The sequence below is a fragment of the Plecotus auritus genome (assembly GCF_963455305.1).
Source record: "Plecotus auritus genome assembly, chromosome: 1".
NCBI lineage: Eukaryota > Metazoa > Chordata > Mammalia > Chiroptera > Vespertilionidae > Plecotus > Plecotus auritus.
Genome location: NC_137770.1, coordinates 148264023 through 148290307, shown reverse-complemented (window position 1 = coordinate 148290307; position 26285 = coordinate 148264023). Strand labels below are relative to the sequence as shown.

General features: G+C 41.8%; 1 protein-coding gene and 1 pseudogene across 2 annotated transcripts in view; one reads left to right on the top strand and one right to left on the bottom strand.

Moving 5' to 3' along the window:
• Positions 1 to 26285, bottom strand: part of ST8SIA6 (ST8 alpha-N-acetyl-neuraminide alpha-2,8-sialyltransferase 6) — a gene marked incomplete at its 5' end in the record, with an annotated part of 153273 nt that overhangs the window by 79398 nt on the left and 47590 nt on the right. The gene's annotated exons all lie outside the window — the stretch shown is intronic.
• On the top strand, positions 14705 to 15371 carry LOC308246287 (adenylate kinase 4, mitochondrial-like; annotated as a pseudogene). Its single transcript has one exon. The product of its transcript is annotated as an adenylate kinase 4, mitochondrial-like (transcript).

Genomic DNA, 26285 nt, shown 5'->3' with positions numbered 1-26285 from the left:
CTTCCTTTTCTGGTTATGCCTCCTTTTCTTTTGTATGCGGGCTGTTTCCTTGTCTCCCCATGATTGCTCCTCTCCAAATGTTTTGTTATGTAGCTCTCTCTCTCCTGCGTTGACTTAAAGGCACAAATAACAACACAAGAAGGCACAAGGCACAAAGCACTAAACACAAATGTATTCATGATACTAATAACCCCAAATAAAAGTGACCACCAGAGAAAAGAGAATTAGGGGATAAAAAAAAAAAGAGTGCAAAATGATATTGAGAAAAGGAAAAAAAGTAAGAGAAAAAAGAAATAGTATAAAAAAAGAAGGGGGGGAAAACTATTTATATGGGGAGAAAACTCCAATAGAACAACAACTAATAAAAAAAATGCAAACAAACACCCAGAGATGAATGCAAACTACAAACAATAACTAACAACAAGCAAGGAGAGGAAAAACAGAAGCAAAAAAAAGAGAAACAGTCACATAAACAAACAAACAAAAATAATCAATAATCAAACAAACAACAATAAGACAGAGAGAAAGAAGGGCAAAACAAAACAAAATAAAACAAAAAACATAAAACAAAAGAAAAAAAGGGAAGAGAGAAAAAGAATTGGATAGTGAAGAAAGAGAAGAGAGACATGTGTATGGACTTGGAGCAGGGGAGCAGAAATTAGATATATAAGTCTGATGAATTTTTAACAGGGGGTGAAAAGAAAGAATAGGGAAATCTAAAGCAGGAATAAGGTAAGAGAAACAGGACAACAAAAGGGGAAAAGTAAAGAAGAGAATGTTGGCATAAAGTTAAAGTTGAGCTAGAGTAAAATGATGCTTAAAGGAAAAATGAAAATAGAATGTAGCACACTAATCCCAAAATAAAATAAAATAAAATAAAATAAAATAAAATAAAGAAAAAAGAAAATAAAACTTTTAAAAAGTTAAAATAATAGTAGTAATAATACTAATTAAAAATAAAAATATAATAATTAAAAAGGTAAAATCAAGTGAGAAAAAAAGGAAAAAACTTACTTTCTTAAGTAAAAGATAAAAAATAAAAATGTGCAGTAGTAAATGTCATTCACTTCTTCTACTGTTCTGTTTGGCACGCCTGTTTCCTGCCAGGTAGTCAGGACGGTATTGAAGTTCCCTGCATTCCACTGCTCCTCTGTGTCGTAAGCCACAATCTTGTTTTCAAGCAGGCGGTATTTCTTTGTTTCTCAGCCTGCCTTTAATTGTATTTACACAAGAGTCAACTTGTGATTCAACCCGTGGGTGGCAGTGTTTCTGTATTGACATCTGGGGCTATAAGTCCCTCTACCCAGTATTTAGTTTTTGTTTTCCCTGCACTTAATACAGGGTTGGGGGGAATGGACTGCCCCAGAGCTGGTTTTCTGATCGTTTCTCCCTGTTCTGATCCCCAGGTTCACAAAAACAACTTTCCCCTGCAATCTCAGAGTGTTTTTACTTGGGATATCCTATGTCCTGGGCTTAGTAATCAAAAGCAAGGATTTAAAGAGAAATAAAAAAAGCCAGAGTGAGCACGCGGACTTGCAACTTTTCCCCCAGCACTGCACGCATCTCTGCGCACGTCTCTGTGCATGTCTTTTTCCCCTGGCACAGCACAGCTGGTACACTGGTAGAACTTCAGGCTGCCTTTCTGTACCCAGCCCAGCTATGGGTTGATTTCTAGAGTTCCCTTCTGCCAGCAGCCCTCTGGACCCCCTTCCACATTCGCAGAGTACGCTGGCCCCAATGGCCGCAGATTTTGTAGGGCGCAGACTTCCTTTGAAACTCTAGAACCCACTGCTTGTGTTTCTCCCTCCAGTCTGGATCGCAGACCTCACCTTTCTCTAGGTAATATTTGACCTTTCTGTGAGAAGGTGCAGGGCTCTTCCATGTATTCGTGCTGCTTGAGACCTGGTGTTCATGGGTTCGCAGCTGGTCCCTGGGTGTTGTGGTTGTAGGGTCCTGGGAGGTATCTGAGTTCTTCCCGGTTGAAGGTAAGGCTAGGCTTCTGATCACAGCCACTCTCCCCTTCAAGATAGCAAGGTCTCTGCTGCAGAGCCGGCCGCTCTGGGAGAGATTTCAGCAGCAGTAAGAGCTGCCTGGTCCAGCAGTCCCCAACAGTCCCTTGGAATATAACTGTCCCTCACTCACAAATAGACACTCCCCTCACGTCCACGCACTCTCCTTTCATTCTCTCACTCACACACTATCTTATAGCCTGCCTTCCCATCGGCAACCATCTTCCTGAATCTAGCATATTATGCTTTGATTGGTTGAATGGCCGACTGGACAACCAGACACTTAGCATATTAGGCTTTTATTATATAGGATATGTTTAGTAAAATATGAAATACTGTAAGCAGAGACTAACCTTAGACCAAGAGGGAATGGGAAATGTATTTACAAAGGGGTGAGACAGAGTAAAGGAAAAGTTATACAGATTGGTGAAGCACTCTATGGCTAGCAACAGGGAAGGAGTAGGAAATCTGTTACCACCCTAAATCTATAGGCTACCCAGAAAAAGCTGTATCTGTCTGTGTAGAACAAGGCCTCTGGACAGGAGTGATGGCTTTCAATAGAGGATGCAGTCATTCCCAAAGCAAGCCCACAGAGAGGAATCCAGGGGAATAAATACCCTAAACTTTTCCTCTTCCTAGTTCCTATGTTGCTGCCAATGACTGACATAGGCTGACCCTAACCAGAAGCTAAAGGTTAGAAGAGTCCAACTAATGCAGCCCAAGGAAGTCAGCCTCCTATAGCATGCAGCTAGAGCAAAAAGGATAGCTAGTAGATCTGAAAGGTTAAAAAGGAAAATATACCACAAATGGAAATCTATTCATGATTTATATTATCAGAATGATTTGGGATAACCGAATTTACTTCACTGGACTAGTTTTATATAATGCCAAAATCAAGCAGTACCTCATAGTAAAATATATGATTTTAAGTATCTCCTTTGCAAGTATCAACAACATGCAAATAAATCACCAGGAGAGAAGAATGAATAAACCAAGAATGAAGCTGCCATTTAAGATTTTCATATTTCCTCTCAACACAATCACCACAAAGAGTTCTGAAGATGTAAAAGTGATGACCCACTTTTCAAGTTTATAGTCAGAAATCTTCAGACATAAGAGGATATCCAGAGATGAAAATACTAACAATTTAGTGTTCTAATATTGTCAATTTTTAGAAATAGGATCCTGTATATTGGAAGAAATCTGAATCAATAAATTTAGGGTTTCTCCATTTCTTGAAGAGTAATATGTTATAGTTAGAGTGAGTGCATAGAGAGTATATCTGATAAGATTTCTAAGCCATATATTAGTGTCTATTAACTACTTGCCTTTTAAATTATTCTAACTCACATAAGCAGAGTTGTTCTGTCTCTCTTCTGTGTCCTTTGCACCACCCTATATCTACTATATATCTCTTCAGTACTTATCCTTTTGTTTTCATGTGTTTACTCAATAAATAGTTATTGGGCATCTGCTATGTGTGAGATACTGTGCTAGTGACCAACTTTACAATAATAAACAAAATAGATTTTTAAAAACACTCCATGCTCTCATAAAATTTGTATTGTATTAGAAAATGATCTACAATAACAAAATGTATGGGTTGAATTGTGTTCTCCAAAATTCATATGTTGAAGACACATGAGTGTCTTCAGAATGTGGCTCTATGTGGAGCTAGGGTCTTAGAAGAGGGTAATAAGTTAAAATGAGGCCATTAAGATGGCCCTAAGTCAATCTGACTGCTGTTCTTATAAGAAAAAGAAATGTGTACATATAGAGAGACACCAGGAATGTGGCACATGTAAAGAGCATATGTGAGGACCAGTGAGAAGGTGGCCATATGCAAACCAAGGAGAGAGACTTTAGAATAAACAAAACCTGCCAACACCTTGATCTTGTTATTTTAGCCTCCAGAACTGTGAAAAAAAATAATTTCTGTTGTTGAAGCCATCTAGTCTGTTGTAATTTGTTATGCAACCCCTAGCAAACTAATACACCAAATAATACATAAATAGCAGGTTGACATACAATGTCATTAGTACTGCCAAGAAAAAGCAGGAAAAGATAAAAGCAACTATGTTAAATAGAATTGCCATTTAGGTAGGGTAGTTAGGGAAGACCCCACTTGGAGTTAAGAGTTAGGCAAAGACTTGACCAAGGTGATCAAGTAAGTTTTACACATATCAGGGCATGGGAATGGGAAGAATATTCTCAGCAAAGGGAATGACAAGTACAAAGGTCTGAGATAGAGTCAGGTATGGTATGTTTAAGGAAAAACAAGATGGTTAAGGTGGCTCAAAGTCATCCACTAGTCATTCATTAATCCACTTATGAAGGTGGCAGGAGATGAGGTCAGAAAGGTAATGAGAAAGCTGATGGTAAGTCTTGCTATTTAAAGTATGAACCTCAGACTAGCAGTATTAGAATCATATAGTAAGATTGTTAGCAATGCAGCATCTCAGGCCCTTTCCAAGACCTACAGAAACATAAATCTGTATTAAAATAAAATCCCCAAGTGATCTCTGGGAACATTAAATTTTTAACATCTTTATTGAGGTACAATTCAATTGCCATACAATTCACCCATTTAAAATGTACACATCAATGATTTTCAGAGAATTCACAGGTGTGTACAACCACTACTACAGTCAATTTTGGAACATTTTTATCACCTCAAAGAGAAAATGTGTACACTTCTATAATAACATCTCTTTATCTCTATTAACATTTTTTGTTTTGTTTATTTATTTACATTTTTAGAGCATGTTTATTAAAGCTGGGGACACCGAAACAGGAAAGGCTTAGGACAGAAGAAGCAATGGGAGAGAGCCTAGGTGAGGTGGCTTTGGCTCTCTAGAAATGTTACAGGAAAGAAATGAGCCTAGGAGGGGCTGCTTTGGCCCACTGAAAAGTCAGAGAAAAGGTGCCTTGGAGACAGGTTCAGGGGTTAGCCTGGGATGAGCTGTGCTGCCCATTGTTCTCTTGCTGAAAGTCTGATAGGGCCCTTAGAGCAGTGGTTCTCAACCTTCCTAATGCCGTGACCCTTTAATACAGTTCCTCATGTTGCGGTGACCCCCAACCATAAAATTATTTTCGTTGCTACTTCGTAACTGTAATTTTGCTACTGTCAATGAATTGTAATGTAAATATCTGTGTTTTCCGATGGTCTTAGGCTCTACAGCAGTGGTTCTCAACCTGTGGGAACCCTATCGGTTGTGACCCACAGGTTGAGAACCGCTAGCAGGGTCACCTGCTACGAAAATAATTTTATGGTTGGGAGTCACCACAACAACATGAGGAACTGTATTAAAGGGTCGCGGCATTAGGAAGGTTGAGAACCACTGCCTTAGAGTTTAGGAGATGCACACCTATGGGGGAATAAGAAGGGGAAGGAAAAGGTGCAGGCATGCTCCTGAGAGGAAGAGTGCACCAACATTTTTTGTTTTAAAAGTCTCTTTTGTCTAATATCCATATAACCACTTCAGCATTCTTGTGGTTGCTGTTTGCATGATATATCTTTCCCCATATTTTTACATCTACCTGTTTATTTGAATACAAAGTGTGTCTTCTGTAAATATATATAGTTGTATCATGTTTTTTAATCCAGTCTGACAATCTCTGCCTTTTGATTACATGATTTAATCCATTCACATTTAATGCTATCTATACTAATAAAAGGGTAATATGCTAATTAGACCGGATAGACTGGACATCTTCTGGACAACCTTCTGGATGTCCTTCCTGACAAAGCCGGGGCTCAGGCAGCACCACCCAGGGTCCCGGCTGCCTTTGGCCAGCCCAGGCGGTGCTGCCTGGGTCCCAGGTGACTGTAGCCGGCCAGGGCGGTGCTGCCCAGGATCCTGGGTGTCTGCAGTGGGCCAGAGGGAGGGAAGCCTGGGTCCCGGTTGCCTGCGGCTGGCTAAAGGAGGGAAGCCTGGGTCCCGGGTGTGGGGGCCGAGGCAGAGATGGTTAGGAGCGATCAGGCAGGCAGGCAGAGGCAGTTAGGGGCGATCAGGCAGGCAGGCAGGCAAGCAGTTAGGGGTGATCAGGCAGGCAGGCGAGCAGTTAAGGGCATCAGACAGACAGGCAGAATGGTTAGGGGTGATCAGGAAGGCAGGCAGAGTAGTTAGGGGCGATCAGGCAGGCAGGCAGGCGAGCGGTTAGGAGCCAGCGGTCCCAGATTGTGAGGGGGATGTCCGACTGCCGGTTTAGGCCTGATTCCACAGAAACATCCCCCAAGGGTTCCCTGATTGGGAGAGGGTGCAGGCCGAGCTGAGAGACACCCTCCCTCACCCCATGCATGAATTTCATGCACTGGGCCTCTAGTCTATAATAATAAAAGTATAATATGATAATTAGACTGGGCATCCTTCCGATGTCCTTCCGGGAGAAAGCCAGGGCTGCAGACACTTGATCCAGGCAGCTGCCATGGCTGTGAAGGAGGGATCCAGGCAGACGCCACAGCTGCGAAGGCCTAATCTTGCAGGAATTTCATGCATTGGGGCTCTAGTTGTTATATAGTTATCTAACTCTGCCATTTTACTTTTTGTTTTTACATATAGCATGTATTTTTTTGTTTCTCTAGTCCACCATTACATCATTCTTTTGCTTTAAGTGAATATTTCCTAATGTAGCATTTTAATGTCCTTAATAATTTTTACTGCATTTTTAGTGGTTTGCTCTAGGATTTACCATATAAATATAATTTATCAAAATCAGCTTCCAATTTATACTAGTTTAATTGCACTAATACATAGAGATATTACTCTTATATAGCTCTATTCCATTTTCCCCCTTTTTGTGGAAATTTTATCACATAACATTACATTAAAGTTATAAACCCCACTACACATTGTTATAATTATTACTTTACCATTTGTAGTAATTTCCTTAGCCCAATACAGCTTTGCTTCCACCCACCTCCTCTATGTTGTTATTGGCAAATATACATGTATATTTGAGAAGTGCCTAAAAGGGCCTTGCAAACTACTGTAAGAATTTTGTCTTGTATTTTTAGTGAACTGGGAAGACATGGGAACAGAGAAGTGACCTGATCTATTTTTAAAGAATCCCTTCGTATACTTTATTGAGAATAGTCTCTAAGAGAGCAGGGTAGAAGCCAGGAGATCAATTAAGAGATGTCTGCCACAATTCAGGGGTGGAATAAAGATGGCTTAGACAGGCTGTAAGTGGTAGAGTTAGTAAGAAACAATCAACTTCAGGATATGATTTAAAGGTAGCCAATGAGGTTTTTTTAAATTTTAAAATACATTTTTATTGATTTTTTTTTTTTTTTTTTTTTTTTTTTTTTTTTTTTTTTTTTTAGAGAAAGAGGAAGGGAGAGTGAGAGAGAGAGAGATAGAAACATCAATGAGAAACATTGACTGGCTGCCTCCTGCACAACCCCTACTGGGGATCGATCCTGAAACTGGTCAGGGCACATGAACTGGCAACCTTTGGTGCACAGGATGACTCTTAACCAAATGAGCCACACCAGCTGGGCACCGATGAGATTTAATGACCAGTATTGGCATGGATAAAGAGAGGAGAGTCAACGATGATTCCAAACATTTAGGCCTGAGCACTGGAAAAATAGCCTCACCATTAACTGAAGTGGGGAAGACTATTGGAGCTCATAGTTTAAGGGGCAGTCCAGGAGATGCTGGGAGATGTGTCAGGTTTGAGATTCCTTACAGATGTTGATTGGGCAGAGGTACACATAAATCTAGAAAGTGGTTCAGGCAGGAAATATAAATTTGGGAATAGTAATATGTACGTGGTGTTTAAATCCATAAGACTAAATTAGGTCTTGAGAATGGAGAGAAGACTACTAATAAGTGAGACCTGAGGACTGAGTTCTGGGACACTCTGGTGTTAAAAGTGAGGGGTGACAAGGAGGAATCTGCAGAGATGAATGAGAAGAAGTGAATGTGCTTTAAATAACTGAATCTTTTTGTACACTGTGAGCTGCTAAAAAGTGGAGATACTTTCTTTAATCACTGTGTCCCTTACACAAGAGTTCTCATCTCCTTTCTCAACCATCTGTACTTTAAAAAGCTCCCAGTGGGTCTGATGCACACCTCCAGGTTGAGAACAACTGTCCCTGTGGTTGTCATAGTGTTGGGCACATAGAAGTTGCTGTGTGTTTCTGAAATTGAAATTAGATATATGATTAGCACATAAAAACACCTAAAGGTTTCAGATATTACTTTTGAACTATGACAATCATTAACCACCAGCTATGATCTTACCAAGAGAAGCCACACTAATCCCCAAGTTGCAATTAGAGTAACTGCTGTGCAAACTAATGCTACCTAAATACACTTGCATTACAAAAGCTTAAGTAAAATACCAGGTAAGTAACAAAAAGTGAGGAAAGTGTATAGTATTTTTGGAGATGGATCACTTTTGAGTAGCTTCACATCATAAAGTCAAATGCCTTTCTCATCTTATATTTGTGACTTGAAATTCTGCTAGTTAAGAGTGACACCACAGAGTAAAAAGAACAGTCAGAATTTCATACAAATCCTGGCTCTGCCATTTGTAGCTGTCTGATGTTCTGCAAGCCATTTAAACTCTCTGAGCTCATTTCTTTAACTTGTGGGATTAGAATAATGAAATCTACTCTGAAAAAAATATTACAAGGACTATAGAAGCATTTAAATTATCTCACGTATAGTAAGCTCCTACAAATGGTAACTGTTATTATCACTATTGATAATTTGGTAATAATTATTAAAATAATGTAAAGAATTATTAATTGAATAGTTCATTAGTTACCCATGGCTATATAATAAATCTACTGCAAAATATAGTGGCTGAAACCAAGAATAACATTTATTATTGCACAGTTTCTGTAGGTCAGGAATTCACAAGCAGCTTAACTGTGGTTCTGGCCCAGCAGCTCTCATTAGGATGCAAAGCAGAGATGTTGGTCAGGGCCAAAGGATCTTCTTCCAAGGAGATTTGCTCACATGGCAGACAAGCTGGTGCTAGCTTTTGGCAAGAGAGCTTAGATCTTTGCCATGTGGACCTCTCCATGTCCTCATGACATGATAACTGGCTTCTCTCAGAGCAAGCAATCCAAGAGACAGCAAGGCAAATTCTCTTATACCAGTAACCTAGTCTTAATCGTCATACATCATTATTTCATACTAGTGGCCTGGTGCATGAAATTCATGCACTTGGGGTGGGGGGAGGGGGTCCCGCAGCCTAGCCTGTGCCCTGTCACAGTGTGGGAGCTGCGCGATCCATCGCCCCAAAGAGGTAGTCCCCACCCACCCATCTAGGGATCCTCGATGGATTGCCCCAAAGAGGTAGGCCAGAGCCAGGGGAGGCCTGCAGACCCCAAAGCCAGGCCACGGTGGAGACCTGTGGACCCCCAGCGCAGGCGCACAAAGGCCCAGCCATGGCCCCGCCCCCAGGCTGGGCCATGGTGGAGACCTGCAGACCCCCAGCCAGGCCCATGACAGAGGGGCCTCTCCATACACCTGTGGACCCCAGGCTGGTGCAGGGGGGCTGGGACATGAGTCTCAAGTTCCCAGGCTGGCACAGGGGGCAGGGACATGAGTCTCACATCCCAGGCCAGTTGCCGGAGGTGGGGACAACAAGCCTCACATCCCAGGGCCCATTGCTGGGGTCGGGGAAGTAAGCCTCACTTCTCTGGGACAGTACAGAAGGCGGGGACGTGAGCCTCATGTGTCCAGGCCTGCACAGGGGGCAGAGACATGAGCCTCATGTCTCCGGGCCAGTGCAGGGGGCAGGGATACAGCCTGCTGATTGGTCATTACATGACGGTGTCCTGACCAATGTGCATATTATCCTATTATTTGATAGATTGGCTACACAGTACAGCCCTTCAGTGAGGTAGGGGGAAAGCATGTGAATAACAAAAGAGGATTACTGCATGCTATCTTTAATGTTTGGCTACCACAGTAGTAAATAAACTATACCTTTAACATTATCTGCTATACTATTTGAAAATATGGAACAAAAGTAAAATTTGCTTTCTTTCTCTATACCACTTCTAAAATTGCAAATAATTACCATCATTTCTCAATGACCTTAAATGTGTGATTATTTTTATTGTCATTCTCTTCCTGTTAAAGGTTTCTTTTAAATGACTAGCTATTTGAATAAGCATGAGGAAGCCTTATGATGTGGATACATAATTGACATTGTAGTATAACCAGAAAGTCAGTGTATTAATTTTCCTGAGGGAAAATGAAGTTTTATTTCCACTGATAAACAGTTATAATAATATAAAACACTATCTCAATCTTGCAGCATGGTAAAAAATAATATTAAGCAACTCTAATCAAATATTAAGAAATTCAGATTAGGATTATACTGATTATCTTCCAACATCAATGACCACACACACACAAAAAATGCATTAGAACAATTTAAGAGACTATTCATTCAAGTTCTTAAATTGTATGGTTGTTTGATTCTTGTGTATTTTGAGGTACAGAATGATGGTTAAACCACTTTTTAATAGACTTTTATTTAGCATAAAATGAAAAAAAGCTTCAGAGATTTCTATCATAGCCTTGATAATAGTTCATCTTTCCCAACTTAAAATTTTGTATCAGCAAACACAGCCAAGGGAAATTTCCTGAGGTAGTATGAATGTAGCATGTTGGTATGAATGGCAGTTTTGTGTTAACGTCTTCATTCGTTTTTTAAAAAAGTATTTATTGTTGAAGTATTACATATGTCCTCTTCTCCCCCCACCTCATTGACCCCTTTTGGTCCACCTCTGTCCCCCACCCCAGGCCTTCACCACTTTATTGTCTGTGTCCATGGATTATGCATATCTATATATATAAAAAGCCAATGGCACTAACGCCATAATGACCAAAGACCAGCACAGGTGGGCGGGGCTGTGATCGCGGCAGGGCGTCGGGCGGGTGGGTGGGGCTGCAAGCAGGGTGAGGCCACATGGGTGGGCGGGGTCATGTGATTTTGCATGCTGGGCTTCTAGTATACATATAAGTTCTTTGGTTGATCTTCTATCCCCAACCCACCCTCCCCCACGTTCCCTCTGAGATTCCATGGTCTGTTCCATGCTTCCATGTCTCTGGATCTATTTTTGTTCATCAGTTTATTTTGTTTATTAGATTCAACATTCGAGTGAGATCATGTGGTACTTATCATTCTCTGACTGGATTATTTTGCTTAGCATAATATTCTACAGGTCCCTCCATGCTGTCTCAAAGGGTAAGAGATCCCTCTTTTTTTTTTTTTTTTTTTTTTTTTTACTGCTGCATAGTATTCCATGGTGTAATGTACCACAGCTTTTTTATCTACTCATCTACTGATGGGTACTTAGGTTGTTTCCAAATCTTAGCTATTATAAATTGCACTGCTATGAACATAGGGGTGCATTCATTATTTCTGATTGGTGTTTTGGTATTCTTAGGATATATTCCTAGAAGTGGGACCACTGGATCAAATGGCAGTTCTATTTTTAATTTTTTGAGGAAACTATGTACTGTTTTCCATAATGGCTGCACCAGTCTGCATTCCCACCAGCAGGGCATTAGGGTTCCCTTTTCTCCACATCCTTTCCGGCACTTGTCATTTGTTGATTTCTGGATGGTAGCCATTCTGACAGGAGTGAGGTGATACCTCATTGTTGTTTTAATTTGCATCTCTCTGATGATTAGTGACTCTGAGCATTTTTTTATGTCTCTTTGACATCTAGCTGTATGTCCTCTTTGAAGAAGTGTCTATTTAGGTCCTTTGATCATTTTTAAATTAGATTCTTTATCTTCTTTTTGTTAAGTTGTATCATTTCTTATATATTTTAGGTATTACACTTTATCAGACATATCATTGGCAAATATGTTCTTCCATACAGTGGGCTCCTGTTTCATTTTGTTGATGGCTTTGTTTGCTGTGCAGAAGATTTTTATTTTGAAGTAATCCCATTTGTTTATTTTTTCTTTTGTTTCCCTTGCCCTGTTAGATGATTGGCAAACATATTGCTACCAAGAGATGTCTGAGATTTTGCTGACTATGTTTTCTCTAGGGTTTTTAAAGTCTCATGACTTCCATTTAAGTATTTTATACATTTTGAGTTTATTTTTGTATATGGTGTAAGTTGGTAGTCTACTTTCATATTTATTAGTGTATCTGTCCAATTTTACCAATACCATTTATTGAAGACTATTGTATGCTCTTGCCTCCTTCGTAAAATATTAATTGAGTGTAAAGTCTTGAGCCATTTTCTGGGGTCTCTGTTCTATTCCATTGACTATATGCCTGTTCTTGTGCCAGTACCAGGCTGTTTTTATTATATTGGATTTCTAGTATTACTTGAAATCTGGTATTGTAATCCCTCCAACTTTGTTCTTCTTTCCCAAGATTGCAGCAGCTATTCAGAGTTTTTTGTTGTTGTTGTTGTTGTTCCATATAAATTTTTGGAGTATTTGTCCTAGATCTGTGAAATATGCCATTCTTCATTTCCAACTGGTAAGTTTTCATAGTTTCTATATCTTTTCTCATACTTTGTGCATCCTTGTAATCATTATTCTGAACTCGATATCTGATACATTATTTAAATCATTTAGCTCTTCTCCTGGACAATTCTCTGTTCTTTTATTTAGGGCTTGTTTTTTGATTCCCCATTTGGCTACCTGTTTGGGTTTGTGTCTGTTTTAGCTAGATCTTCTACAACTCCCAGTCTCTAGTGCCGGACAATGTCAGGCGCTGTTTGTGACAGCCCAGAGTACTGTTTGGAACTATTAGCAATCCACAGCTTGTGGCTCCCTCTGCTGGGGCTGGGTGCCTTTGTAAAGTACCAAGAAATGCATCAAGATCTTTTTTTCTTAGCCCTTGATCCATAAGTAGATCAGGGAAAGACTTAGAGCCTCTAGAAATCCATCTCTACCTACAGTCTTATTATTATTCTCAGCCTTAATAACCCTCAGGCTATTGACTGGAGCAAGATATAGACTCCACAGGGTGACATGAAAGTTTTTACAATAGGGTGGGGCAATTGCTTCTCACGTTCCCCTCCCCCACCCCCCAGAGGCAAACCCTGCCTGGATGGTAAAGTCTGCTGGAGAATGATGTCCTCTGCAATGTGAGGGAATGACTCAGTACAGGGAACCAGAGTGTCTGCCTTCTGAGCTCTAAACACAGAGCCCCCAACTCTAGATTCTCCTCACACAGCTCTAGTCCATCCTGCCCTTCCTCTGCTGGAGCCCAAAGTGGGTGACTACACATGAAATTTCATGTGTTGCCCCTTTAAGAGGTTGCCTGCATTTCCAGTCATCTCTTCCTGGCAGTCAGCAACCCTGCTGATTTTTATAGCCAGATGCTATGTTCTGGTGCCTTGGGCTGGGGAACTCAGCTTGAGGTTTAGATCCCAGAGTTCTCAGTGGCAACCCCCACAGCTGAGATATACCTCCAGCACTTTATCTTCTGCCTTTGGGAGCCCTGCCAGCCCTTTTGTATTTCCACCCTTCCTGCCAATCTCTATGCAGTCTCCACTCTCCATTCGGCTATCAGGGTTCTTTCCATCTAGTCTTCAGTTGCTTATTCAGGATGGTTTTTCTGTATTTTAGCTGTAATTCCAGTTTGGTCCTAGAATAGTGTCAGTGTAGCTTCCACTTAATCCACCATCATTTTGGAACTCTAACGTCTTCTTTCTGACCTCTTTACCAAGGACAGGAAGAAATGCTAGATTTGAAACTCTTAAAAGCTGACCAAAAAAAAAGTAAGTTGAAGGGTAAGAGGTGAGAAGACAAAGTATGAGTATACTTTAAGAAACAGTGAAAATAACATAGATTTAAAGTTGAGTAGAAACAAGTCATATATCATTCTATGACTAGAAAAATCTTGTATATAATCAAAAATTGTTTTTCCTGGCAGACAGACAAGCTCAAACTTAAGAATACCTGCTTTGTCAGCAGGCTATCAAGTGCCATGCTCACTTTTGGGTTTTCTGAAGTTTTGCCATAATTTATACCTTTTCTTTTCAAGCTGTAATTCGGATCATGTTGTACTCTCCAAGATAATAAATAGTGAAGAGCATGTAGGGCCAGTCTACCATTCACTTTGCCTTTCACCCTGCACAAGGGCGCCTTCTAACTACCATCTTTATAGTGCCCCAGTAAGACGTCGCCTTTCAGAAAATTCTACGGTATTGTTCTAGGTCAGTGGTCGGCAAACCGCGGCTCTGTTGACTAATGAGTTTGCTGACCACTGTTCTAGGTCATTTGAAATGGTACTACATGAAATAGGTCATCAAGCATACACACTGACCACATACTGTATGGTTCAAACCACACCTAACCTATGCAAGGGCAGTGTTCCAAGTTATGAAAATTCAAATCTTATCAAAAAGCTATCTGAATGCAAGTCAACCTTTCATGCCTTAATGATTCCACAGGAAGCTATAGGACAGTAGCTTGCACTCAGTTTCGTAGAAGATCTCTAAATCTCTCCTGTCACTGGAGACAGTATTTTAACTACCCTCATATTAAAAAGATATGAGAGAGATGTAAGTGTCAACAGTTGGGCCCTGAAATCCTGGAATCACTTGGCTATAAGTGCCTGAGCACAGGAGCGGCCCCACGTGAGTAGAGGGTGTCTGGAGCAGGGGCAACAGAAACGAAGTTCCTGGGTTTTCTCCAAGGTTGCTATCTGCTTGCCAAGTGGCTGCCCCTCTCCTCTGAGAGGCAATGGCTTCCAAACTCCCTCATGTGTTCATCCTCGGGTCACCGGGTTTGGGCAGGGGCACCACGTGCCAGAAGACCGCCCAAAACTTTGACCTCCAGCATCTCTCCAGCGGCCACTACTTGCGGGAGAACATCAAAGCCAATGTGGAAGTTGGTGATATGGTAAAGCAGTACGTACAGAGAGGTCTTTTGGTTCCAGGTTATGTGATCACATGCCTGAGGATGTTGAGCTGGAGAACAGGCGGGATCAGCACTGCCTACTAGATGGTTTTCCTAGCACATTAGTTCAGGCTGAAGCCCTAGCCAGAATCTGTGACCTGGAGCTAGTGATCACGCTGAACATTGCGTTTGAAACACTCAAAGATCGTCTCAGCCGACGTTGGATTCACCCTCCTAGCTGAAGGGTGTGTAACCTGGACTTCAATCCACCCCTTGTACCTGGGGTGGATGTTGTCACTGGTGAACTGTTGGTCCAGCAGGAGGATAATAAACCGGAAGCAGCTGTTCCCAGGATAAGACAGTACAAGGATGTGCAAAGCCCTCTTGAACTGTACCAGAACGGAGGAGTGCTCCACCAATTTTCTGAATGGAGACTAACAACATCTGGCCCTAGGTTTACATGCTTTTCTCAAACAAGATCACCCTTATTCAGTCCAAAGAAGCATACTGAGCTGGTCCAGTGGAAGAACCAAGAAGACGCGGTTGGTTGTTCTGTCAATGGTATGTGCAGTGTGGTGCCATGTCCCAATTAGAAGCTAGCTGAGATAGCTTGCAGTGTCTTTTCTAGTTTAAATGGTGAACTGATATGAACATTGATGAGTCAAAGGAGTTCATGAAGAGGCTCCTCTCTGCCTTTTGGAAAAAGGGGCACCTGCATATATTGAAGATGCCTCTGCACAGGCATCAAGCCCTTCACAAGAAAATGAGGACAGGCTGGATTTCAAATGGTGTATAACCCAAGCTCTAGCGAATTTTTTACCATCATGTTGTTGCCATAGTGGTAGGCTTTTTACCCATGGTGGTGGTGGTCTCTAGATCTCCCCACCCCCAAAGGCTGTTGAACCATAGCACCAGTAAGCCTGAGAATGCCAAGGATTGTAGCCCAGGCTTTGTCCCACGTTCTCTGTTTTATGCCCCTTGTAGACAGCAAGGTTGAAGCCAATTACTCACAATGGTCACTTCTCTGACTTTGAGCAACTGTATCCACAATTTATTGTTTTTGTTAGAGCAACAGCTCCCTTTCTGCATCTATGCTCCATAGAATCTCTCCTTTTCAGACATCCTGGAATCAAAGGATTTGGCTTCTCCTATTTTTATTAGACGGTGTTTTTTATATCTGTTTCCTTCCCTCCCTTTCTCCCTACAGATACTTACTGCTTTTATTCCTCTGAACTTCCATTATCAGAGCTCAGAGATAGAGGATGATGTCAGATCACTTTATGCACCAGGAACTGAGCTCTTGAAGCGTCTACTTAAACTGCCGGTCTTACTATCATGGGTGTTCCTTTCTTTTTTTGTGTGGAAAAATAAAAACCCCATGGTCTTTTGTAAATCCTCAAAAAGTAAGAAATATTCACCTACATAAATGTTAAAAGATCATATCTTATGTATAGACTAGAGGCCTGGCGCACGGATTCATGCACCAGTGGGGTCCCTCAGCCTGGCTGGCGCCCTCTTGCAATCCAGGACCCCTCAGGGGATGTAGTAGTGCATGAAGCGGCAGGCAGCTAGTAAGGAGCCCAAGCCTGAACCAGGTGCCACGCTGCTGCTGCCCATCCCAGCCCTGCTGCACCTGCTACTGCTGCTCAGCAGTGCTGCCATGGAGGCAGGAAAGGCTCACGCTGCAGTAGCTGTGCTCGCCAGTGTGAGCCCTCGTCTGGCTCATATCAGTCAGCTGAGCACCGCTCCCACTGTTGTAGTGAACCCCTTTCACGTCCCACGTGGTTCAGGGTTCAGGTTCAGGGTTCAGGTTCAGGGTTCGGGCTCTGGAGGAGGCCACACGCAAATGAAAGAGACTAGAAAATATTAATTTGGAAATATAGGGGGCCAGGTGGGAGCCCAACTCAAGGGGAAGGACTCCACTTTGTTCTGCCTAGCGAAGCCCTTTATTAAGACTATGGGATCCACCCATAGCTCTAGGCAGGCAATTCCAGTAATTGCCAATCAGCAAGGATTTACATAAGATTAAAAGGTGGAGGTTGCTTTAGCTACCATTGTCTCAACTAAACAGTGGGTGGTTGGCTCTGACCTTTCAGAGCTTCAAGGTTGACCAGCTTTCCGGGTTCCTTGTCCACACCTCTCTGCTAGTGAAGACAATGGACGGCTTCCAACACACTGTGTAAGCACACAGATCACCATGGGACAGCTCCTGTGTTGAGAGTCTGCCCCCTGGTGGTCAGTGTACATCATAGCAACCGGTCATCTGGTCACTTAGGGTTTTATATATATAGATGTAAAAAGACCATGTGGAATTACTGGACTAAAAGAATAGTTTACTTTTTATTCAAGATAAAAAGAAATATATTTTGAAAGTGCTGCTAAATGTTGCTGCTGACAGTGTTTCTCTCCTGTGTTGGTAGAGGGAATGGAGCCTGGGGGTTGCAGAAACATGTTGCACTAGCTATGCCGAGACTAAAGATGACAGCTTTACAACAAGGAGAAAACAAATCTTAATTTTTTTTCTAGTCCAAAGATCCTATAGGGTGGTCATAAAGTCTAAAAATACAAATAATACTATTTTGTCATTTATTGTAATGTAATATCAATAAATCACTAATTAAGGATTTGCTTGGTTTCCAGACTTGGTGGCCACCTTATATAATTAATTCTTGCTCTCCTCTGGGAAGGACAATGACATTTATTCCAGTTGCCTTAAAAATAATTATTCCAGTGAGGGTCCTTCTCTATTCTTGGGGGTGACTTCCAGGTAAGCATTACCTTTGGAGTTGTGGAGAGAGGGATAGGAAAAAGGGAATGGCATGATCCCTAATTTCATACTCTACTCCTCCATCCTTCACTCCCCTCTCCTTTCTAGCAAAATAGATGGCTGCAGCCAGTGTCAGGGTTACTCAATGTGTCTCCTGTGTTTGCTGTTTCTGAGACACAGCCCAACAACTGAGGGGCCCTTTGCGAGGTGAGAAAAATCAAAGACAAACACCTTTCCCATGGTCTTTTAAAGATGATTCTTGTTTCATGTTCAGTGACCTAAAGTATATATATTTCTGGTTTTCTTCAATAAACACCTTCAATTATATTGTAAAACTTTAACTGTCTGAAAACATTTTCAAAAAAGTAAAATTCAAGGGGCAGCTTTTCCTGATTTTCATTCTGCTGCCACACACACAGTTCCTTCACTGCTATGCATAAATAGTTTGGATGGTCTCTAAGATTCCTACCTGTACTCACATGTTGTGATTCTAACTAGCTCTGAATTCATTTTGCTCTCCATTATCCCAACTTGTTTAGGATAATGTTTAATACCCTTTAACCTTAATGCAAACATAAAATAAGTACCATTTATCAAAGGCCTATTGAGTAACCTATGTAGTTTTACAGCCTCTATAAATATAGGATGGGACAAAAGTAGGTTTACAGTTGTTCGTATGGAAAATAATACAATAATCTCTCTATATATAAAAGTCTAAGCAACCATTATGACCGAACAACCAGAATGACTGGAACAACCAGTCAACCAGTCGCTATGATGCACACTGACCACCAAGAGGCAGACACTCTGTGCAGGAGCTGCCCCCTGGTGGTCGTTGTGCTCCCACAGCCAACCTCCCACAGCCCCTCCCCCTGGCTGGCTGGCCCCCCAATAGGCCTCGATTGCCAACCATGCCGAGGGAACCCACCTGTGCATGATTTCATGCACCAGGCCTCTAGTTAATAAATAGTAATACAGAATAAATGGGTTCATGTACTCACATCTGTAAGCCTACTTTTGCCCCAGCCTGTATTTCATCTTTCCAACACCCTACATTTATAGGAGAAGGTAAGGTCAGATATGTGAAGTGCCTTGCCCAGGCTCTTGCTGCCAAAAAACAGGGTGCCCAGGACTCACACTCAGGTTTTCCGGACTCTGCAGCCTGAGTTTGCTCCTGGATATAAACTACCTATTTTCTGTCCTAAGCAATCCAGGGAGCAAGCCTGCTTGGTTTTGCTTGTATTAAGAGTGGCCTCACATCAAAAATAGCAGTGTTCCCTATGGTGACATTCAGCTTTACAGGATACTCGTCTTATTTTTCCCTTTGCTTCAGCAAAGAAAAGCTGCGAGAAGGAAGTCTGAGCCTCGATCCTCCTCCATAACTACTCATTTATAAATGAAATGAAAGACTGTCAAAGTAGGATGGCTTGAATCCAGGCTAATCTATGGAGAAGGCGAGCTCATGACCCTCACCAACCTTTTGTGTCCAGGGTTTTGTGCCCTTAAAGGGATCTTTACCCTTCGGTCACCCTCAGCCATGGTGCTCACACAGAGGTCTGGGCTCCTGGGAGCTCTCCAGATACTACTTGCTTTTCTTTCCTGAGATCAGAACAAATCACTCCCCACTGCCACCCCAAACAAGGCCCTGATTATAAACTGATCCTTCCGAAAGTGCTGGCAGGTGAACCAATGGCGATTGTGCACCTAACACAGGGTAACCCTAACTTTATACCATCTCTCTGTATCACCTTACACATTAACATGATCCTGAATGCCAAATTCACACCTTGGCCTGCTGTCTGATGTGGCGGTGCTGCTTATCACGCACAGTTCTGGCAGAACCAGGGGAGTTTGGCTTCCTGTCTTCCCACCTTCCCCAGAGTCACTCCTATCACCTCCAGGAGCCAAGCTCAGATGAGTTCCAATTTCAGCCAGGGTGTGCCCGCTCTGGTAGGCGAGGGAAAAGGAAAGAATAGCAATGGTGAGCAAGGTGCTGCTGCGGCCTTTCCTGCCACTTAAAATGTTGTTGAGACAGGATAATGTTTGACAGAAAGATGCCTGTGCAAACCCATTAATAGGGCTTTTATAAAATTTTGTTCACTGGAATCTGAGTTCAGTATTTGACTTTAGCTGTTTGTCTAAACAATTTACCAGCCTGCTGGGAGAGGGTGGGGTCTTTGCTCAAATCATAAAGACCACAAATTTCTTGGCAGTTACTGGTTATTGCTATTTCATGGTAAACGCATCCATGCATTATTTAATTAAATCCTTAACAATTACCCTAAAAAATAGATATTATTTCAATTATCTTGCCTCCTTATATTTTTAATCCTGTTTATGTGAGCTTGTGTTTTCAGGTACCTTTAGGGAGTAAATTCAAAAGGGCCTTTTTGGTACCTTTCTGTAGTTTGAGCTCCCCATTCTCATTAACAGATAAACAATGTATTTGCTCCTGCCTGGAATCTTTGTTTTTTACGCTCTAGTGCTGAGACAGGGAATGGGCCCTCACTGGGTCCCGGTAGTAGTTGCACACTGTGTATGCAGAGGGCATATGTCTCGCCTGTACTCTGCCAGGTTATAGGATCTCCACATCTACCTGATGAATTTTGTTTATCACCTTTCATTTAACAGACAGCATCTTTTCTTGCTACATTTAATTTTGCCAGAGAGGCCATTCACAAGGCAGGTCATGTTCACAGTGTGAATTGCTTCTCTCTTCCCCTCCATTTTTAGTAACTCCCTTGTCCATTTGGTGTGGCAAAAGAAGAATGTGGTCTGGTCATGAGCTATCATCCCTTTCCATACATAACTAACCCAGCCTGGTGTGCAAGACCCAGATGTGGGGAACCCATGAGGCCATATTTCAGCCGTGAAAAAAAACTGCTTCCTGCATCTGTTGAGATGTATTATAATTATGATTGTTTATAAATGCCATATCTTATCTTTCCTTTAACAAACTGTAAATTCTTGTCAAAATAAATAACATTATCTGTATGCTCCTGGGAATTCCCCAATTTAATTAGTGTGTGCATGAGAGAGAGAATGAGACAGAGACCGAGATGGTGAAACATTTCCAAAAGGGAGAAAGCACTTGTATGGCACGGATCTTCCTTCCTTCCTTAGTGATAATTAGGCTACCCTAGGAAGTTCAGGACCTCTGAAATACAAGATTTCCTGTCTTAAACTTTTAAAGGGAGCAGTGCACTTAGAAGATTCTCCCTGGGGTTAGCATGTGTCTAACTCCATTTCATTAAATGTTTCTTTTCTTTATTTTAAAGCAGTGGTTCTCAACCTTTCTAATGCCGCGACCCTTTAATACAGTTCCTCATGTTGTGGTGACCCCCAACCATACAATTATTTTCATTGCTACTTCATAACTGTAATTTTGCTACTGTTATGAATCATAGATATTTACATTATGATTCATCAACAGTAGCAAAATTACAGTTATGAAATAGCAACGAAAATAATTGTATGGTTGGGGGTCACCACAACATGAGAAACTATTAAAGGGTCGCGGCATTAGAAAGGTTGAGAACCACTGTTTTAAAGCTTTGGCTATACAGTCAGAAAGGTGCTAAATAAAAACAAACTGAACTGTATTTAACTTAGAGAAAAGGGAAGAAAAACTAAAACTCAATCTTTATGTAAGCTCAAGGTGTCATAAAAGGAGAGGGTTTTCCTAGTTTTATGAGAATTTGTACTACTGATTTTTATATCCTCTTGTTTTTGCGACGAATAGCTCTCTGGGGGAATTTGTTGAGTTCCAATGGCATTTCACTGTAATCCTTGTCAAGCTCAAATCAGTTCTCTAATGTCACGACAAGCTGTCTCTGGTTGACTGTCCTGTGAAATGTCAGCTCCACTTTCCCAGAAGTCACATGTGTACAATGAGTCAGTGTTGGTGTGGGAACGAAGGGGGACATCTGTAATACTTTCAACAATAAATACTTTTTTAAAAGATATGAGGTTGCTGTTGTTTAAAAAAAAATGTTTTCTTCTACCTTTAAGAAACACTTTAGTGGCCTATAGTCAATAGAATGATGAGAATGGTGGAGCTATTTAATATAGGGTGTCCTCAAAAAATGAATAATTATAAAGGCAATGTTTATTAAAATACATGTCAGCCCTAGCCAGTTTTGCTCAGTGGATAGAGCATCGGCCTGTGGACTGAAGGGTCCCAGGTTCAATTCCAGTCAAGGGCACATGCCTAGGTTGTGGGCTCGGTTCCCAGGTAGGGGGCGTGCAGGAGGCAGCTGATCAATGATTCTCTCTATCATTTATGTGTCTATCTCTCTTTCCCTCTCTCTTCCTCTCTCAAATCAATAAAAATATTTTTAAAAAATACATTTCATTTTCAAAATTGAGCTATCAGCTGTTGAAGTGTGTTACATTTTTTTGGACACCCTGTATATGTGGCAGATGAATCTGGTTTACCACTGCTGATTGGTGCTTCCTTTCATAGTAAGTTGTTGCTTTAAGCAGCTTCCCAGCCAGGCACTACGTTTCCCGATGCCAACCACACACAAACTCCATTCACATTCTATTGGCCAAAACCAGTCACATGACCACAAACATCTAGGTGGTCCAGTTCCAAACAATGGAAGTGATGTGTGTCTCCTCCAAGCTGTGTGTGCTTTCTCCATAGCATCTTCATATTCGCCCACAAGCCTGGGAACATCTGCTGAAGATGGCTACCATGTAAGATGGAAGGAACCAGAATCCCTAAGTCAATATTAGGAGAGTTGCCTAATCGAGAAAGAATATCTATATTGAATGTTGTATGAGAAGGAATAAAATTTTGTGTTATAAGATTGTGTTTTAGAAGATTTTGGTAGAGTAGTTCATCTACCCTGACCAAATGGCAGACATCAAACAAGTATAATTGTAAATATTCTCAGGATCTAAGATCATCTGGGAAAATAGAAGAGCAGCACAAGGAAGAAAAAGGCTCAGACACAGAGCAGAAAAACCCAGGAGGGGAGAAATGAGTTCATTTCCTGGGTCAACCCCTAAAAGTACCTGCTCTTAGAAAAAGTAGTTCATTGGCCTGGACAGTGTGGCTCAGTGGTTGAGCATATACCTATGAACCAGGAAGTTATGCCTGGGTTGGGGGCTCTATTCCCAATAGGGGGCATGCAGAAGGCAGCTGACTGATGATTCTCTCTCATCATTGATGTTTCTATCTCTCTCTCTCTCTCCCTTCTTCTCTGAAATCAATAATAATTATATTTTTTAAAAGAAAAATCAGTTCATTGGTCTGAAGCAATGTGGACTAAGATGGAAAGGTTGGTTATTCAGACAATTATCATTTTGGTAAACATATAGCCAGAAAAAATTACAAATAATCTTTGCCATGTTGAAAATAAGCGGTGCTAAGGTGGCTACCTAGCATTTTTAACATAGTATCATATTTTATCTGTGAGATAACTGGTGGAAAAGATTGGGTTGAAGAAACCCAGAGAAACATTCAAGGGGAAAGGATAAGGAAGGAAAACAATGAAAAACTGAAGACTCAAAGTATGAGAAAGACAGAAGTTACAAAGTAGTTTCAAAAAAGGAATAGAAGTTTATGGATTTCAGGACACTATTTTTAGAGCTAGAAATTAGAGATGGTAGAGAAAAATGCTTTGAAGACTTAAGAAGTATATTTATTCATCCATCAGTGTATTCAGCAAATATTTACTGAGCAACAACTATATGCTGTGTCTGTGATTGACACCAGGAATAGAATAATTGTGAATAAGCCCTTTGGAGTTCATAGTCTCCTTAAACAGAAAATAAAAAATTGTGATACATAGTATCCTATTCCTCAGAATGGCAACTGTTGACTCAAAAATATAGTGAAGGCCAGTGGAGAAATGGAGCACTGTTCCTCTCCCACTACAACTCTGTCTCCCTAAGTTCTGTGTTAGCTATCTGAAGGGGACAAATTGGCTGAAGAAAGAGAAAAGTCTAAGACTTCAACAGACCATGACAAAAAAAGAGCTAAATAATTATTTCTAAGAAAATGAAATTACTTTTTATCACCACACACTGAATAGCTTTCCTGATTGTTCCCTGTAAGTCTGCAATAGCAGTGGTGGCAGAACGCACAATTCCTGATAATGACAATATGACTGAAAAAATTAGTCTCCTGTGTGCAAAATAACATTCACCACAATGGGCAATCCGTGCCTGCTCTCTCTGGACCTTTGCTGAACAGAATACCAGTGCAGCTAATTACACGAGCAGCTGAAAACTGTGTGTGTACTGGAAAGCCGTCCCCTAAAGAATAGCCCAGAAAAGGTCTTAGTATCAAACACAAAACAACAGAAAAAAAGCGAGAGAGCAAACATGAGAGCATATGCACAGGCATTTTCATTAGCATCCTACAGTTAACCATTTTTATGGATGCACATAAAAGAGCTGTAAAATTCTCTGCCTTAGAAAAGAATACCTTCCAGGATGCAAGAATTCCCCCTCCCCATGCTGACCCAAGTGTTTTGTTCCAAGGCACAGCTATGGACCAGCCTTATGTTGAGGACTTTTGTCACTTTGAGGTGCAAAAATAGTTCATGTCAGAAAGAGAGTTTAAGAGTCAAAGGCAACTTTCACACACTGATTCACATGTTGGGCAAGGAGTACAACTGGCTTGTCACAGGGGAAGGTAGAGCAAGGACCAATTTTTCCAAGTTCTACTCTTCATGAGGCGTGATGCCATTTATCTGCAAGAGGTTTCGAATTTGAGCTCCTCAGGAAAAGTTTCAGAAAGAGCTCAACAAACAACAACAAATGGCTCCAATATGATCAAAACAGATGTGTAGTCCCCTATATAATGCATGAGCTACTTAAAATCCATCCCCAAATCCAATGAATTTATTGTTTGAGAAGAGAAGCATTGGCAAGTGTTCATTCTTGCCATCTGTGCAGTAAGCGAGGGTCCTGACAGGAATGATGGCCCAAATTGTGTCATTTAAGAAAAGCTTAAAGAAGGGGTATTCCCTAAAAGTGTGAGCCAATTGTAGGGAAATCCATGTACAGTATCAGGGGACTATTTATAGCCTATACCTAAGCTAAGGAATCCAGGGGAGGGGAGGAGAGGGGAAGGGAGGGAAGGGGAGGGGAGGGGAGGGGAGGGGAGGGGAGGGGAGGGGGAGGGGAGGGGAGGGGAGGGGAGGGGGAGGGGAGGGGATGGGAGGGGAATCTAACAAAGTCAAGGCTTTCATTCACAATGCAACAGCTTCCTTCAGTCAAGGATGTAACTGACCTGGAGGAACACCACAATAAGAAAGCTTCTTTCCTTATTCCCTTTTTCTGATCAATTTCTAGTGCTCCTATCTGGGTCAAATCCAAGGAAAACCAAGTCACAAAGGAGCCTATAGATTAAAGTCCTTGTAGGTTGGCCTCCCAGAGCAAAGAATGACCCAGACAAAACCATAGTGAAGAGAGAAAAGTGGGTCAGGTGTGGCAAATGGAAGGTCCTCAGCACAGGCCGCTTCTCCAGGAAGCTTGGGGCCCATCCGCTGGAATTTAAGGAAAAGGAATCAAAAATTGGAATAGGGCTATCCTTTTTTAATAAACTGAGCTAACATACAGGATTGGATTGTCCAACCAGACTAATCAAAATCAGAGATCTCGCCCAGTATCAGGCTTTCCTACTGATTTCAAGGATCCAGTCAGTGGAGAGTCTCAGACAAAGCGGAGAGGAGCCTGGGACAGCCAGGATGCTCCCTGGTCCTGTCTTCCTGCACTGGGCACGCACTGTGGCTTAGAACAGTAGGCGAGGTCTCAAAGTGAGGTCCGTGGGGTCCCTGGCACAGCAGGAACATTTAAACTACGGCACATTTCCCTTTTCCCCAGAGACTTGGATGGCCTAGGAGCCACTCTCCAGGAGACCTGCCTCAGAAATCCTGGGTCCCATTTACTGTAAATAATCCCAAGGCAGGGAACAGCCTGTTAGGGGTTCTCAACCAATAAGGACTCTCTCCCAGCAGCTATCATTAGCCCATACCCCAGAGGTGCAGTTAAAAAGAGATTAGCCCAGGTTGCCTACCTTGGTTTCTCCCCACACAACCTCCCACACCCCCAGGGAAGGGAGTGAATGGATTTCAGGCAGCCTTTTTAACTCCTTCCTCCCACAAACACTATGTTTATATTTAAAAGAGGAAGAAGTGTGTGTGTGTGTGTGTGTGTGTGTGTGTGTGTGTGTGAGAGAGAGAGAGAGAGAGAGAGAGAGAGAGAGAGAGAGAGAGAGAGAGATTTTCTGGGGGAAAAAGAGAAAATATGTAACAAAATGGAGGAGGGAAGGTCACTGGGCCCCCTGCATGAACTGGCCTAGGAAACTTGCTGTCCCTCTTGCCTGAATAACCGTCCACCTTTGTCGGTCAAGCCCACAGCAAAATGCAACTGTGGTGAGTTTTTTTAAGGGAGATCACAGGTGTAACCACAGGCCCCACCCCAAAGGAGCCTTCTTGGCCAGCAACGTCAGCCTCGGTTCCTTCCAACATGAGACCCCAGGCCACCTCGGCGTTTCTATGTCTGAAGCTCTGTAGCTTTTAGATCTCCTTTCTCCAGTTTGGAGAAGACGGTGTCCAGAACACTTTAGAAATACAAGGTTGTAAGCAGGTGTGGGGAAGTGAGCCACAGCCGGGATTTGGGGTACATCTGCTAATCCTT